Here is a 16,601-nt window from a genome sequence, read left to right as displayed (position 1 = left end):
ACACCTTCCATGGAAGACAGAGCTGAGAGGAGGTGGAGTGGTGGACCCGTGTGCTCCCCCTGCCCTGCACAGGAAGGGGTCCCTGCCCGCCCCGGGCCTGAGCTTGACGTGAGCACACAGAGGGGATTGGGTGTGAGCAAAAGCACTGCTTGTGCAAGCAGAGGCTTTCGGTGTGCTTGTGAGTCAGTGGGTCTCTGTCCAGTGCTTGACCTCGGGAAAGGCATGCAGAACTTGAGCCCAGCCTGCAGCAGAGACAGAGAGCCCACCACAAACCCAAGTGACAGCTCCTTTGTGTTGGCAAGTCTCTTGTGTTTGAGCACCGTCCTGACAATGTCTTCCACTGTGACAGTGGCCTCAGTGGACAGGAGACGAGGAAGAACCACAGAGAAGACACATCACCGTGTGTGTTGGCCTGGCCACGACAGCGACACCCAACTCCTGAAAGTGCAGCCATGGACGTGTTCAGATCCCGTGTAGAAGGCCATGCATTTCACCCAACAGGATCAAAGAAGAGCTCATGCCAAAAGCAAGACCACGTCTGTCCCAGAGCCTCCCTGTTCTGTCCACTCGACCAGCTGGGCACTTATGCCTCCAGTTCATGGAGCACAATCAGAAGCAGGTGCTCATCTGCACAGCAGCCCCTCCCACCCACCCCTGGGCTGCTGACACCGAACCCGCACCACACTCCGCTCTCCCCATGCCCAGCCTCTGCCCAGCTGTGGGCCTCCTGGGCCTGGCCCAAGCCCAGTGCAGGCGACCTCCCTGTGTGCTCTAGGCCACCTGACCCCACTGTGGGCCATCCACAGAGAGAGCATTCAAACAGAAAGGCCCACGGTGGGCGCAGCAACTACGGCGGGAGCTTCCAGCAGGAGGAGAAGGTACAGGAGCTCTGTAATGCCCACATCTGAGGGGCAGAGTGGGCGTCAGCGTCAGATCCAGAGCAGATCCCGTTCCCCAGAAGTCAGTGTGGGAAACAGGAGAGTTATCGCTGGCAAAGTCGCTCCCCACTTCACCACACTCTAAGGCTGAAGGAGAGAAAATCCGAAGGGATAGGAAAGTGTTAATTCTCCACTAGGACTGCGCTGCCACAGACGCCTTTCAGCCTCTCTAGAGCAAGCACCTCGCCCCAAGCACCTCGCCCCAAGTACCTCACCCCAAGTACCTCGCCCCAAGCACCTCACTCCAAGCACCTCGCCCCAAGCACCTCACCCCAAGCACCTCGCCCCATGCACCTCGCCCCAAGTGCCTCACCCCAAGCACCTCACCCCAAATACCTCACCCCAAGCACCTCGCCCCAAGCACCTCACCCCAAGTACCTCGCTCCTAGTAACTCACCCCAAGTACCTCTCTCCTAGCTTGTGCTGGGTGAAGTCTGGGCCCTGCTCAGCATCTCAGGGCCTGTTGAAGGCTCTTTCCATCTGCCTTCCCTGCCTGCCCTGGGGTGACCACCAGCAGAGAGGGGACTCTGGCTTGTACGGAGGCACTGCCCCATCTCTTCAGCCCACGCTCTCTGCTCCTCAGGCTGCAGCCTCAGAAGTAGAGCGTGTTCCCACTACTGTGAGCCTGCACCAGCCCAGTCCTCCCCAGCGCTACTCAAACCTGAGGCCAGCTGACCCTTGGTTGTGGAGCTGTCCTCTGCACCGTGGGCATCCAGAGCACCCTAGGCCTCTACCCACTAGAGGACTGTGGCAGCCCCAGGCTGGAACAAACACACATCTCCAGACCTTGCCACCCAGCCAAGGACCAGTGGGCGACCTACCTGGGCCACCCTGGAGCCTGACCAGGCTGACCAGGGCCAGCACGTCAGGGTTCCAGTTGATGGGAACCCGTGTCAGAATTCCCAGGGGCAGGCTGTCGACAGGCAGTTTCCTAGGCTCTATCCCAGGAAAGCTCTGCTAATCTCCGGAGGTGAGGGTCGGAACCCTGTAGGGGCTAGGCCTCCACAGCTGGGCACTGCCCTGGAGCAGTGGAGTCCCCGGCCTGGCAGGAGCCCTCAAGGAGTGGCGGCAGGTTCCCCCTCAGGTGCAGGCCTCTCAGGCTGGGCTGCTCTGGGAGGGGAAGGCAGGCGAGCAGGGGCCGCAGCCTGGACGACCTGGAGGAGCCCCGCTCTGTTTCTATCAGGTCCCCCAGCGGGCACCTCCAGAGGTTCTCAGCGGCCCACGTTGCGGGGAAGGAAATGACATGAGTTAAAACACTTTTCTGAGACAACAAACAGAAAACTCGTTTTTAAGAAACCTAGATTCTTAGTGTATGGAAATAAACCATCTTTATTATTCCATGTAGCAAAAGTGCCATCTGAGACCCAGTCCTGGCGTTCATCCGCGCCCCTCCCCCTTGCTTCTGACCTCCTGGGCAAGAGAAAGGAGCTGGATGCCTGGGGACTTCTTTGGTCTTCTGCAAACCTTTCTCAGATGGCCCGAAGCCCCAGCCCCAACCCGCGCTGTGGCCAGATTTTGCCACAAACTCCTGTCTCCAACAGCCCTTGGCAGAGGGAAGGTCTGCAGCTGACTTAGAGTGATCGTGACTCAGCCTGAGGCTGAGCCCTGAGGCTGGCACCAGCTCCCCTGCAGGAGGGAGCCAACCCAACCCTGGACCAAATTAGGGTGTCGTGAGCTAGACAGGACCAGGAGGGTGGCCATGTGTAGAAGTTGGCAGAGTCTGACCCAGCCACCGGCCTCAGAGCTGCCAGGACCTGGAGGAGCCTCAGGCTCCGGGGGAGCGCCCCGTCCAGGCTGGGAGTGGGGCAGCAGGTGGCCTGCCTCCCACCTGGGTCTCAGGTTCCGGGGGTCTCTGAAGGCCACCCTGGAGGTGCGTGGGGTGGGTGGGAGGTGGGCCTGCAAGGCCTCAGGTGCAGCCCGGCCTGTCCACTTACCTTGTGCTGCCCTTCCTCAAGGCTGACCAGCCACACTGTACGTCACCACACAGAACCGTCGGCTCTGCTTTCCCACAGGGTGTGCTGATTGGACTCCAAACAACAGCTGATTTGGGTTGAAAACACTCCTGTATTTTCAGATGAAATAATATTAATTTGGACAGCGAGCATATGATCAGAATTCCTTGTAAATATTTAGATCAAGTGCCTGGGGAAGAAGGAGGCCTGGTTGGTTGTAATTAATCATGGATAATTCATTACTCGTGGTGTACATCTGGGCTGCAGGAGCTCCATTGGGTGCACAATCTGAAGAGGCTGCAGATCCAAGCCGGGCCTAGGGAACGAGGTGGCCTCTCCTCGGCGCTGCAGTGATGAGCAGAGGTCCAGGGTTCGGTGCTCGCAAGCCCCTCAGAGGAGAACAGGAGCCGGTCCTGGCCAGGGCCGGGCTGTCAGTCATTCAAGACACTGTGCAGCTCAGAGCTGGAGGGGAAGAAGAAGGCAGGGCTGAGGTAGTCAGAAAGTCTCCTGCAACCTCAGTCCTCCTGCTCGTCCACAGGAGAGCTGCTAGAGTCCCTCTGCCTCCCTAGGAGGACGCGTGGGCAGAGGCAGGGCAGAGCATGGTCCTCCCTCAGACCAGGCAATCCAACTGGTCAGATGCAGGAGCAGCCAGGCACATCTGCTCCCATGGCCAGAGGGAGGGAGGCTCCCTGCATACAGCTGCCCACCAGATGTGTGGAAAGTGGACAGGAAGGGCGGGCAGGAGTGGGGGCTGCAGACCACCCTCCACAGGAAGAGCCTGGAGAAGTCTGGGGGGGGGGGTCAGACTGTTGCCTCAGGAGAAGAGTGTGCAATGTGAAAGCAGATTTCCTTCCAGGGACTGCAGTTCCCAGCCTGCAGGATGCCATAGACCCCTCCAGCCTGCTCCTCATGCCCATACCATCTCCTCCTTCCTCCACTCCTCTGTCACGGGGCAGTTTAGAAAGTGGACATCTCCTACATTCCCTGTGACCACCCTCATGCCATCTCCCCACTTCCATCTTTACCTGAAGTCCGCAGAACTAAAATGCAAATCCAACCCTTGCTCACTTTGGAAAACTCTTTTATGGAAGACGCTGAGCCCCAGCTGGGAGTCCTCATGAAAGTCCCCTAACATTGGCCTCAGCCTCACTGGTCGGAGCCTCCTTCTCCGTCGCCACGCCCACCACCCGCAGGGCTCGCCTCCTACCAGGTCTCCAGTGTCCACACCCTCTCCCAGGTGCTCAGTTCCATTGGCACCCCCAGATCAATGCTCACGAAGCCCTCAGTCATCCCAGGACGTGCACAGAGAGCGAGCCGTCGGCCTCAGGGGCACAGGTCCTGGTGGGGCCCAGGGGCTCCAGGTCCTGCTCCAGGCCCCACCCTGTGAACAGAGGTCTCCTCAGGTCTGGTTAGTGCTGCGCTTCCCACATTTTTGTGCTGCTGTGGGTGAGCCCACCCTTGGAAACAGCCCACGTGAGTGTGGCAACTCCCTGGTGCTCCTCAGAGCAGGAAGCCCCGAGTGCCCTAGGGAGGGCCGAGGCAGCCCTGCTGGCCGCGGCTGCCCCCAGAGACCAGCAGGGGTTAAATAAGGTGCGCTCTCGGGGTGCTGAGGCGGGAGGATGGGGCATCCACAGCTACCTAGGTCCTGTGGACTTGTGAGACCCTGTCTCAAAATACAAAATAAAATAAGGCCCAGGAAGAAAAACAAAACAGAAAAGAAGAACCCGATGAAACAAGGGGCCTGCTGACGACCAGTGGGACCGGCCCAGATGGCAGGCCCTGGACTGGGCTCTCACAGTGAGCCACGACACTGGGTCATCCGTGGGCGTTGGGTCCAGATCGGCCTCTGTGAGGGGCTGGGCCGCACCTGCTGGCGCTCCTCAGGGCCTTTTCTGTGGTGATAACTCGCCACCACAGACGGGGCTCTCTGAAGAGCAGCCTGACTCTGCTCCTGTCCTGGAGGGGCTCTGGGTGGCACCTGGGGAAGGCTTCCGCTGCAGCGCCCTGAGGCAGGCCGGGCATCTCACGGCAGAGACAGGGAGGTCAGCTGTCTCTCTCCCTTCTCTTAGACCACCAGGACTCAGTGACGGGGCCACCTGTGATCTACCTAACCCCGATCACCTCCCGGGGCCTCACCTCTCCCACCACTACGGACGGAGCCCACCCTCTTGGTCCCTCGCGGTGGGGATCAAGTTTCAGCCTCAAGCCACAGCATAATGGAAGGCCCTAACAGAACCAAGTCTGAGGCCCCTGGAGCCACAAGCCACTCTGCAGCAGACCGTCACCTTCAGACCTGACCCTCTGTCGGCTCTTCTGCCATCCCACCCTGAGCAGCTCAGTCACGCCAGCCTCTGTGACTGCATGAGCCATTCTTCAAACTCCTCCTACACTCTGTGGTTCATCCACTGGGGATGGGGCAAGTCCCCATCAACCCACCGTCAGTTGGAAATAGCACATGTTCAAAATGCTTTCCGCACACAGCCGGCCAGACACGTGCTTGGCCAGCCCACTCATGCATTCCCAGGACTTACCTGGGCCTGAGCTTGGGAAAGTCCTCCAACATGAAGTGACTCCTGGGATTCACCCAGGGGTGCACTGATGGCGCGGCCCCTGGCCCTCCTAGGGTAAGGGTGGGTGACCAACCCCCTCACATCACGACTCTACTCCACCCACCCTCCAGTAGCTCTGCCTCTCTGGGAAGCCTGATGAGGATCTGTCCTGCAGCCCCCCCCCCCCTCCAGAGTGAAGGTTGGCCCCGGGAGTGAAGGTTGGCCCCTCTAGTTCATGGAATTGGTGGACGTGGTGGGGAGAGGAGAATCGGCCTCCCTATCTGGGTGCCACTCACTTACCTCCGACCTGCAAAGGCCTCCAGACCCCCCCAGTGCCCTGCACTGTGCCTCCCCTGCACTGTCACACCTGGTTCAGAAACGGTGCAGGTGTTTGTGAGCTGCCCTCCCACCTCTGTCCAAGGCCAGCTGAGTTCCCCAACACAGGAGGCACTAGATGACCCCGTGACATACAAAGCATGAGACAGGCCTGTGCCACCTGGGAGGCCATGGCTATGTGGTGAGCAGATCTGCTGTCCTGGGCTGTGAGGGAGAAATCTGCTGTGGGGGAGTGTGGCTAGCAGGCCACCAAAGGCTCCCTACGAAACGCCCCACACCCGCTCCTGTGCTGGGCTGGTTAATCCCCCTCGCGGAGAGCTAAGGGCTGCTGGACACAGACCTGCTGGGCGGGGACTCGGGCTGTGTGACGCTCCTGTGTTAGCTCTGAGCAGGCTTGTGACAACTAGCTGATAGCCAGGGCAGTGTACTCAAGAGACTTGGCCTAGATTCTCATGGAAAGACCCGAGTCACCATCCTCCCTGTTGTGGTCAGGATACGAGGTGTCCCCCAAGGGCTCCTGTGTGAGACAGTGCAAGAGTGTTCAGAGGAGAGATGACTGGCCGGATTGTAACAGCTGTAACCTGAGCAGTGGATTAATCCACTGATGTGAATTAGCGGGTGGTGACTGTCGTCAGGCAGGGTGTGGCTGGAGGAGGTGGGTCCCTGAGGGGTGCCTGGGTTTATGTCTGTCCCTGCTGAACCGAGCTCTCTCTGCTTTCCTCCCCTCCTGTTCTGCCTCACCTTGAGTCCCAGCTATGGAGTCCGATGACCTTGGATTTACCCTCTGACACAGTAAGGCCAAATAAAGGTTCCCTCCTCCAAGCCATTGGCCACAGTGATGTGAAGCTGAATAAAACAGGAGCCCTGGAAACATGAGGCCCAGAGACCTATGTTGACGGGTTCTGTGCCCGAAGACGGTCAGACCTGGGGGGGGGGGCCTGAAGCAGCCCGACACTAAAGCACTAGGGACACCCGTGTGGAGCTAGAGCTGAGTGGGGATGTGTCTTGGGTGCTGATCTGGGAGGGCCTGGGTCTTGGGCAACATCTGTACCGTTCTGTTTGGCTGATGGACCTGCCGTGGCCCACCGAAGAGGGCTGGGGTTTCACACTGCTCTCCAGGGAGAATCGAGTCAGAGCTGTGTACACCCCAAGCCAAGAGAGATCAGTCACCTGAGAACGTCCAGGGAGCAGATTTTGGTTCAGTAGCTCATTAAAAATGACAAAGCTCTTTAACAATTCCAGCTGTCCCCAAATGCTGAAGTCTGTCTGGAGCCGTGGCAAGTCCCTCGCTCAAGGAGTGCGCAGGGAGGCAGGTGCGGCTTCAGGAGACCCACCCGAAGGGGATTGCTAAGTCTGCTGTGGCCCCTTCCAAGTCCAAGGGCCATGGAAAGACCCAAGTCACCTCCCTCCCTGAGAACTGTCACTTCAACCCTGTTTGCTCCACAGTTCTGCACAGGTTTGAGCCCAGCAGAGCCGCAGAGGTCCACCTCACACCAAGAACAGGAGAGCAGGACATGCCCGCTGAGCCTGCTCCCTGCCTGAAAACCAGGCCCAGAAGGTCCAGTGGGGTGGTACCAGCCTAGCCACTGGCACATCGGGCACACAGAAAATATCAGTCCTCGTCCTCTCTTGCCAAAGGCAGGGAAATCTGTGAAATCAGTTGTGACACTCGTAGTTTGGGACACCAAAGAAGAGGAAGGCCTTCTAACAGTGCAAGGTGGTCTTACCTTGCGACCGTCCATAACCGAGCACCCAGGAAAAGTGAAGAGAAGCTGAACTTCCCTGGACCATCTGAGTGAGAACAGGGCTGCTCCCAGGGTCAGCAGTCTCCCTGGGGCGGCCACAGAAATGGTCCTGCCTGGTCTGAGCACTGCCTCTACCACTAACTCGCTGATAGCCAGGGCAGTTTACTCAAGAGACCTAGGCCTGGGTTCTCAGCTGTGACAGGACCAGGTGAGCGCATGCCCAAGCAGGACTTAGAAAGCTTTCCAAGCTCTCAGCTACCGTGGGGGATCCCTTTAGATGGGAGTTGGCCAGCTGAGGCGCTACCTCCTCTTGCCAATGAAGCCTTCCCCGGCCCTGGGCGGGGCTTCAGGCTGCAGTGGAGGAGAGACGCTGCAGCCCACAAGCGTACAGCACACTGCCTGTCCCTGCACTGACAGCGCTGGCCGACCCCATCGCAAGTGCAATTCCCACTCCAAGATGGCTCAGCATGTGGGAGGGCCATCTGCGCTTGCCTGGAGGCCACTGTCTCCATCAGGTCCTCTTGGGCAAGGATGCTTCAAGCATGGGAGGGACAGAGCTCCCAGCTGTCCTCCAGGTGACTCAAACAACGAGGATACCAGGCCCCTCAGTCCCCTCCACTTCCCAGCTTCCGACCTTTGGACAAGGAACTGAACGATTCCCTAATGACTTTTGGTCCTGGGGATCGAACCCAGGGACACTGTACCACTGAGCTACATCCCCAGCCCTGTTTATTTTTTATTTTGAGACAGAGTCTCACAAAGTTACCCACGCTGGCCTCAAACTTGTGATCCTCCTGCCTCTGCCTCCCTTGACACTGGCATTACAGGCGTGTGCCACCATGCTCAGCTGAAATATTCTTAATTAGTGAGTTTAATTATCACATTAACACTCACACTTGAATTTTTTAGTTTTATCATTTTTTATGCCATGATTCCAATTAATCGTGTTGGGAGACATTGAGCGGAGCTTCACAGAACAAGGTGGTGGGCTTGACGTACAAGGCTGCTGTAAGGAGCCTCCTCAGAGAGGCCAGGTGCTGGGAGCAGGTGGGCGCTCTGCGCAGTTCTTCATGCATGACTCCCAGTGTGGGCCCAGGTGTGCACAAGGCAGGGGCCAGACACCGTGTCTTGAGTCCAGGTGACGTCTGGGAACAGCCACAGGTGTGCACTTCTAACTTCCATGTGCTCATTGGCCTCTTGACACTGCTGGTGAACTTACTCTAAAGGGCCATCTTTTTGTCGTTTCTGTTTACTGAAAACCCTAGGAGTGGGCTTGTCCTGGAGTCTCTTGTGCAATCTCTTGGAGTGACGGCCTGAAGGCAGAAAGCACAAAGCACTTCATGAGACAGCGTGGCCACACGGGAAGCATGGTCACGAGTCACAGGCGGTGGCTTACCCAGAGCCTCTGACTGCTCACTCAGACCTTGGCGGCCAGCCGTCCTCTGCTGGACCACCATGGAGGGAGGGGCACTGACCTGCATGCAGCAACTCCCAGTGCTGACTGCGCGGTGGACACAGGACTCTGCCTGGTGGTGGGTGGGTCAAATGCAGGTTGAGGCTGGGAGCTGGTGGGGCTGCGTTTATTTTCCTAATCAAAAATGTGACAGTAAAAGGTGGCTGTGAGTAACTGCCTCAGGGCTGCAGGGGTGAAGGGCTGGTCCCTGGAGACGAGGGAATGAGGAAAGTCCAATACTGCAGAAATCCCAGGTGTAAAGCCCAGAGAATGCCAGCAGCCCACGTCCCAGCCGGACCCCTCTGGGTGGGTCAGCCCTGCGCCTGCACGTCTCATGTGTCTGTATCTGGACAACCGTGATAACCTGAGGACAAGAGGCGAGCACTCATGACTTACCCTTGGTAGCCCCAGAATCGCTGGAGGTGATGTATGGCTATCCACACAGCTCAGAACTCACCTAGTGCAAAGTGGAGAAAAGTGGAGAAGCCAGAAGCCAGAGGGGGTGGGCGGTGATGAAGAGCCGCCTCGGGGTGTCAGTGGTGGGTCCTATGTGAGCGGTAGGCATGGTCTACCATGTGGCTCCATCGTCTCTCACCAACTAGGTATTCAGTAGCACAGGGGAGAGGAGGAGCCGCAGGGCGGGCGTTCTGTGCTGACGGTGCCCTCCGAGGTCCAGGCGTGCACCGTGCCCAGGTGGCCTTGCTGCAATGTGGTGAAGGAGCAGGGAATGGCCTTGCATCTAGTCCCCACCAAGAGGACAAAAGGAACCTTACAAAAGAAAAATGTAAGAAACGATCCACTTCGTTCGGTTCTGATGGACACTATGTAAGATCAAGTAAGAGCAAGGGCCAGCGTGTTTGTCCTCCAGGGGTCTCAGGGAGGCTATCCTAAGCCACGCGGAGCCTCGCCTTGGGCCACAGAAACGCCCTTCTGCCCTCAGAACAGACCTCGGAGGGTCAGCAGGCGTGATCGCTCAGGCCCTCGGTGGGGATTACGATGACGGGACAAGTGGGGGAATATCCAACAGCTGAGGAGGCGAGGCAGAGCTAGAGGTGACAGGAGACGCCCCCGTCTACCGCCAGCTCCTGGGGGCGTGAAGTCATGGCTCCACAGGCTCCCGGATGGCCTCGTTCTCCTGCCCGTTCCCACGTGGACCGGCTGCTGCCACGGGCTCCTCCTGTGCTGAGGACAGGGAGTGTGGGGAGGCCCGGGGCCACCAGCTGGCAGGCCACAGAGGCCCGGAGCACACTGAGCCTGCACCCCAGGTGCCCTCGAGGCGGGAGCTTCAGGGAGAACTTGCCTTGGTGCGAAGGCACCTGGACGAGCGCTGGGGGGCAGAGAACGTGGGTGGAGTCCCACCTTCCCACCGGCTCCTACCGCTCCTCCACTCCACAGGCGTTGTTGAGTGTCAACTGAACTCCGGCTTCCCAGAAGGAACATGAGACCCTGGATTCTGGCTTCCCAGAAGGAATGTGAGACCCCGTCTTACTGAGCTTCTCTTCCGAGGGGAGAGGGTAAGAAACACAGGGACGGCCACCCACCGCCATGGCTCCTGGACGGCACACAGCGGCCTGCGCGGCACCCAGTGTCCACCAGCCCAACCCCTGCTCCTCAGCCTCATCCTCCTCCCTTTAGCCACCCTGCCCCACACTCTCAGGCCCGCCCCGAGGGGCCCATGGCCTGGACCCCACCAGGCAGAATTCCCATCACTGTCAGATGGGGTGGCCCAGGGTCTAGTCCGAGGCCAGCCAGGGCCACGTCCTGCTGCAGCCATCGTCCTGAGCATGTGGAGAGCCCCCACAGCAGGCGCCTCCGAGAGGAGGAGAGGAGCTTCCTGGTGGCCAGTCTCTCCCAGGCCCAGGTAGAGCGGCCACTCCCGCCCGCCTCAGCCTCGTGGGTGTGTTTGTAATTTGGGAAGAGACTGCCAGCAAGGGACAGAGGAAGAGCAGACATGGAGGCAGCCGGGAGACATGGGCAGGGAAGGTCGGGACCGAGAGCTCCTCAGGGGTCGTCCCCTCTGGGAGCCAACCTCCCCTCAGGAAGTGTCATTGCTTCTGGGGTGACATGGGGTGACATCTCTTCTGGGAGCTGACATCACTTCAGGAGGTGACATCTTGTCTGGGAATGACATCTTCTCCGGGGATGACATCACCTCTGGGAACTGACAACTCCTCTGGGGGTGATACTGATTCTAGGAGGGACACCAGCTCTAGAAGTGACATCTCTGGGGGTGCCATTGTCTCTGGGGGTGCCCTCACCTCTGGAGTTGACATTTCCTCTGGGAGTGACATCTTCTCAAGGGGTGACATCTCTGGTGGCTGACACTGCTTCTGAGGGTGACATTGCCTCAGGAGGTGACATCTCTGGGTGATATTGGCTCTGGGAGGGACATCAGCTCTGGGAGTGACACCGGCTGAGACACCGCCATGTGACTAGCTAGGGGAAAATACTCCAGGAAGTGGCAACAAAGGCAGAGCTGGGCCCGGAGTGGCTGGGCCTGGGGACAGAGGGGGACCCCAGAGAGCAGAAGCCGGGCCTGGGCAGGGCCGGGCAGGGCCGGGCACGGCAGGGCAGGGAGGGCCCTGCAGGCATGGGTGAGCCAGGGGATGCAGCTGTCAGAGCTGACCCTTGACCTGGAGCAAGGGAGAGTCAGGAGGATTTCCAGCAGAGGAGAGACACGTCTCATGGGCCACCAAGGACCACAGCTGCTACCAGAGCCCAGCAGGAGCTGAGGCAGAGTGGGCCTGACTGCATCAGGGATCGGGAGAGGAGGGCTGGGGTTCCGGAACTTGCTGGTGGAGCCAGTGCACCTGCAGGTGGCCTGGTGGGTGGGAAGACCCAGGGTGACGCCAGACTCTGGTGCGAGGGTCTGGCGGTGGGCGCCGCACTGGCTGAGAACCCAGCGTTGGTGGGTGCGCTTGGCCCTGTCTCTTCGGACCTGACTGTCTGAGCACGTCACAGCACAGGTCAGTCTACAATCTGACAGCTTATTAATCACCCTGAGTCCTGTCTCCCAGCGACGAAAATACAGGCTCTAATATGGACACCAGGTGAGGTAGCCAATATGGAAGTGACCAGGCTGAGCCCAGCAGGTAGCAGATGCCCAATAAACGCTCCATCAACCTTAGACTTGAGAGTCAGGGCAGTGTCCAGAAGGGGCAGCCCACACCTGGACGGAGGGTCCAACAACTGTCAGTCACAGCCACTTGACAGGTTGCCTGAGTCAAGCCACTGTGTCCCCTGGGGTTGAGACCCACCTGGGCATGTTGGGTAAAGGGGCAGAGTGGGCCTGCCCGATCCTGCTTGCACCAGAGCCAAGGGCCTCCAGGGAGAGACGCCATGTGAGAGAAGGCATCAGGGGACGCGTCAGAGATGCTGCCGATGACGTGTGTCTCCAGGAACGGAGCCTCCCGGAGTCCCAGTGTGGAGAGAAAGCAAAGCAAAACCCAAAAGAGCTGCTCCACTCCGCCTCCACAGACCCAGGAGAGGAGCCTTCAGCTGTCTGAGCACACCCTGGTTCTCACCACTAGAGCGCCCACGTGCCCGCGGAGCACCCGGGGCATCCCAGAGCCGCCCGGCCAGCAGACAGCACCAGCAGGTCCAGCAGAATGCAGGTGAAGGACAGGGCTGGCTGGTAGGCACGGGCCCCTAGAGTCATGGAGTAAGTGCAGGGCCTTGAGAAGGCAGGGGCAAGCCGTCAGAGGTGGGGAGGCATCGCTGCCAGGGTGAGATCCAGGGGACCTATTAGTCCAGGCGCGATGCCCCGGGAATGGCAAAGAAACCAAAGCTCCCAGGAGCGCCGCAGGAAGGGGGCTCCTGCAGAGCAGGTGGGGCTGAGCCTAGACGGGAGCAGACAAGAGCTTCTGCCCCCAGGACCAGGTGTCCCCTCTCCTGGGAACCCAGCAGCGGCTCTGCACAGGACATCTGGCCTGCTCCTCCCGCACAAGCCCTTTTAAGGTGGCCTCTCTCCATTGGCACTGACCCTCCTGACACCTTGCTCAGCTACCGTTGCCTCACAAGTTCACAGAAAATTCGTAAAGCAGAGAAATAAATATGTCCAACAGCCTTGCACAACCAACTACTGCTGCAAATGTCTTCTCTGCATGTTTCTTGAAACTTTCAGGTTTTAAAACACATTCTTTTATAATAAAGAAGCTAACTTTACAGGATTTTTAAAGAAGTCACAGATTCCCCCATGGAAATGTCCCAGCGGAACCTGACCTAATGAAGCTCCCTCACCTGCTCCCCACCCCCCAGGTGGCACGCACTTCAGGGTCATGAGTCACATCCCGACATGCGGCAGACCCTGTGTGGGTGGGCCAGCTCCTCAGGGTGCCCCACTTCTGAGAGCAGCTCCTCTTCAGAGAAATGGGTCTCCTAGACCAGGGCCCCAGGGCCCGGCTAACTGCACCTGGATGGGCTCACCTGGCTGATTCACGTCAGATTCTCTGAGTGGCCGCACTAGGGCAGGGAAAGGTCAGTACCAGTGGGCAGGCTTCTCCTGCCACAGGCACACACTGGGGGGAAATGGGCATGCAGACAGATGGAGCAGCTAGAGCCCTGTCCAGGAGGGTCCTGTCGCTGCCCACATTTGCTGCCTCTGGGACTCCCTTCACAGCTTCCCTAAGACTCTCCACAGTGAGAGAGGCTAATTTCCACACTGGTCAGCACACCCAGAGCAGGGATGCCACCGACACCGAGAACCTCTGAGCCAACACTAACCCACGATCCCAGGGTGGCGCCGACTTCTCACGGTGCGAAGCAGGTCCTGCACTCACCCAGGGTCAGACTCCAGGAAGTGGCTGGTTTGGGAGTCAAAGCCGGGATCTCGGCTGGGAGCCCGTCCTCCAAGCTGCACACATATGACATCACAGTAGAGGCTTCGTCCAGAGACCAGCTGGGCTGCAGATTCCCAAGGCTCTCCGAGAACTGAGCCTGCGGCCACGACTCAGCCAGCGTCTCTCTGACCCTGGTCATCAGAGGTGCAGCTACACAGCCTGCAGGCGCAGGGGCATGCCCTGGGGAAGGCAGGTGGTGAACTCCTGCAGTTCACTGGGGAGGAACAGACGGCTCTGGAAATCCAGGGGCCCACGCGGAGCCTGGACACGCCTTCCCCGGTGTGTGAAGCTGAGCCCCTGAGCCACCTCCCTGAAGATCCTGCAGGAGGGCATCCGAATGACCTCTTCCTTATCAGCTGGCCACAGTCACCTCCCCCCAGGACCAGAGTGACCTCCTGAGGGTGTTTTCCTCCCAAAGTCTGCTGCTCAGAGCCCCACAGGCCCCTCACGTCACGCGAGCATCCTTGATCTGTCAACCCATCCTAGCGTCAAAACAGCCCTCACATCCGTGGCGTCCCAGAAAGCCCCGAGGAAGGATCACTCCAACAGTTTTTTTCATCCTGTCAATATTTTCGATAAACAGCCCTTGCTCGAGTGCTCTCAGGAATATGATTAACATAATTCCCTGCACTTCCTCATAACTTGATGTTTACAAGGCCATCTCGGCAAGCGCGCAGTGCGGCTGACTGAGCTCGGCGGGCGCGGACACACGCTCCTCTTTACTTCAACAGTAGCATTGCTGCCAGAGCCGCAGCACTCGGCACGCCAACCCTGACGTTCTCGGGGGCGTTCGGATGAGGAGAAGGAGCCTGTGGCCCCTGGGGCTGCCAGCTGCACCCACCCTTGCAGGGCTGGGTCGGCTCCTCATTTCCCACAGTGGTTGCTATTCCCCTCTTCCAGAAAGTTCTCCGTCTCCCCACCCTCTGACAGCAGAGCTGGTTCGCTCCTTCCCTGGGCCACCTGGGCCACAGTCACACTTTCTAAATGTTTGAGCACTTATCAAAATAAATGTGCCAACCTACCTGCTTCTTGTACTAAGTTGTCACTAAGCTACTCAGGGCCAGGAACAAAGACACACTGTCCTTTGTGATCCCAGCCACTCACATAGTGACAGGTCACCGTCTCCAGGACCTGGTGTCTGTGCCCCTCTGGTTCCGCTTGCCTTGCACGTGGACTGGGCCCGGTGACTCAGTTCTAAGGTAAAGCAGAGTAAGTGCCACACCTGAGATTAGGTCACAAGAAGACCCTGCTCTGGGTCTTCCTCACCAGTTCGGGCGTCCAGAGTCTTCTCAGGACAGCCTGCTGCCATCTCGAGCCAGAGGCCCAGGAACCTGGCAGCAGCCAGCCAGCACCCGAGGTCTTCAGGGCTACAGGGGTCCTCCCTGGGCTGCCTTGAGAGTGCAGCAGCCTGTGGTGCCCAGTCAGGGGACCCAGTGAGCCTCCTTGGGTTCCTAAGCTGGGAGACACAGACGGTCCCTGACGTGCAGAGTCTTGATGATTTTTCAGCTTTTCCAGCGTGAAACCCATACATATCTGATAGAAACCATATATTGAATTGTGAACTCTGCAGTTCCCCAGGCCAGCCGTACGCAGTCCACATGAGCCTCCCGACAGTGCTGGCCCCGTCAGCCCCAGGATCACAAGGGAAACATAAGACCTCGGGGCACTGCGTGCCGAGCTCAGGGGTGGGGGCAGCGTGCACTCGGTGATGCTGACGTTGCTGTGGGTTTACCTGTGTGCAGCCCCCCACCCCACCCCACCTCCACCAATGTCGAGAAGTGTCCATCTCAAGGCTTCTGCGTCAGGCCCCCAGCTCTGCAGTGACTGATCACCCAGGACACTCACCATGCCCAGCTGTTGGTCGGACTGAAGCGAGCTGAGCAGTGTCCACCCCCACATGAGGCTTCAGTATTCAGGCAGATGGCGCGAGAGGAAGCAGGTCCCTCAGTCGTACACCCCCACCCTGATCCACGGCTCAGCTCTCTGTATTCCTTTTGAGGCACACAGCAGCACTCCAAGGGGTTCTATGGGGGAAACAGAAAGCAAAATAAACTTCTGTTTGCATTAGCTTTTGATATATTTGAGGATGGGGGCCACAGATGAGGCTCTTAGGTACCCAACCCTTGGGGCAAGTGCTAACGAGGGGCCTGTGTTGCTGGCACTACCCTCAGAGATCAGGAAGCGTGTTGTGTGTCCTACGCATCTAATTTAGAGCAGTGTCAAGGGCTCTGTATGGGATTCAGGCTTAGAAAGGATGCAGGAGATCAGCTAGTCCAACCTCCTTCTGAGACTTCACTGCCTGCTGAAGGGGACGCTCGAGGAGCAGCCCAGACTTCCAACCTTGGTGCCCTTGGGACAGCACACGCTTCTTTGGTCCTGGAAGCCAAAATAGCTCCTGTCACTCCCTGGGAGACCCCGAGCAAGGCCTGCGCCCGGCTCAGGGCAGGCTTACTGAGGGACTGTGCGTGCTCTCCACGCATGTGCAGACCAGACGAGACCTCCTCTCAAACACTGTGACAAACATACACAGCACAAGTAGAACTCTGCACCCCAGGGGACAGCAACAGAAGCCTGCATTTTAGTGATTCTTCAGCTTGGCTAATGGCACCATCCTGGTCTGAGGGAAGATTCGGATGCTGCCACTGTCACAGACCGGAGGACTTCACCCGTCCCAGGTCATCACCTGGGTCTTCTTACACTCAGTTGTAACTGTACTGAATACACCTGAGAAGACTTTGATTATGTCATCTGATGACATAATCAGACGATTGACCTTGAAGACACCTTTCT

General features: G+C 58.6%; 2 long non-coding RNA genes across 13 annotated transcripts in view; both read right to left on the bottom strand.

The window, feature by feature from the left end:
- Positions 1-664: 664 nt before the first annotated feature.
- LOC124103041 (uncharacterized) lies at positions 665-7,733 on the bottom strand. 3 transcript variants are annotated; one of them, XR_006855083.2, is made up of 4 exons: positions 7,503-7,729; positions 3,134-3,352; positions 1,336-3,000; positions 665-1,025 (listed from the first exon to the last, which is right to left on the bottom strand). It is a non-coding gene; the product is annotated as an uncharacterized LOC124103041 (long non-coding RNA). The 3 variants fall into 3 exon arrangements; XR_006855081.2 differs by lacking the exon at positions 665-1,025 and having other exon boundaries at positions 1,272-3,000; positions 7,503-7,733; XR_006855082.2 differs by lacking the exons at positions 665-1,025; positions 7,503-7,729 and adding an exon at positions 3,916-5,535 and having other exon boundaries at positions 1,272-3,000.
- Positions 7,734-8,434: 701 nt separating this feature from the next.
- LOC124103036 (uncharacterized) overlaps positions 8,435-16,601 on the bottom strand; it is a 51,576-nt gene continuing 43,409 nt past the window's right edge. For 2 of the 10 annotated variants that reach the window (XR_006855062.2, XR_009228217.1), the window contains 5 exons: positions 15,657-15,835; positions 9,921-15,005; positions 9,431-9,741; positions 8,996-9,337; positions 8,435-8,833 (listed from right to left, as the gene is read on the bottom strand). This is a non-coding gene — a long non-coding RNA (uncharacterized LOC124103036). The remainder of the gene's footprint in view (positions 8,834-8,995; positions 9,338-9,430; positions 9,742-9,920; positions 15,006-15,656; positions 15,836-16,601) is intronic. The other 8 variants (XR_009228224.1, XR_009228222.1, XR_009228223.1 and 5 more) reach the window with 8 other exon arrangements.

This window comes from Marmota monax, unplaced genomic scaffold, assembly GCF_021218885.2.
Source record: "Marmota monax isolate L192 unplaced genomic scaffold, Marmota_monax_Labrador192_F-V1.1 WCK01_AAM20220418_F8-fsc00551, whole genome shotgun sequence".
Classification (NCBI taxonomy): Eukaryota; Metazoa; Chordata; class Mammalia; order Rodentia; family Sciuridae; genus Marmota; species Marmota monax.
Note: the sequence above shows the minus strand (reverse complement) of the source record. Positions and strands in the feature narration are given on the sequence as shown.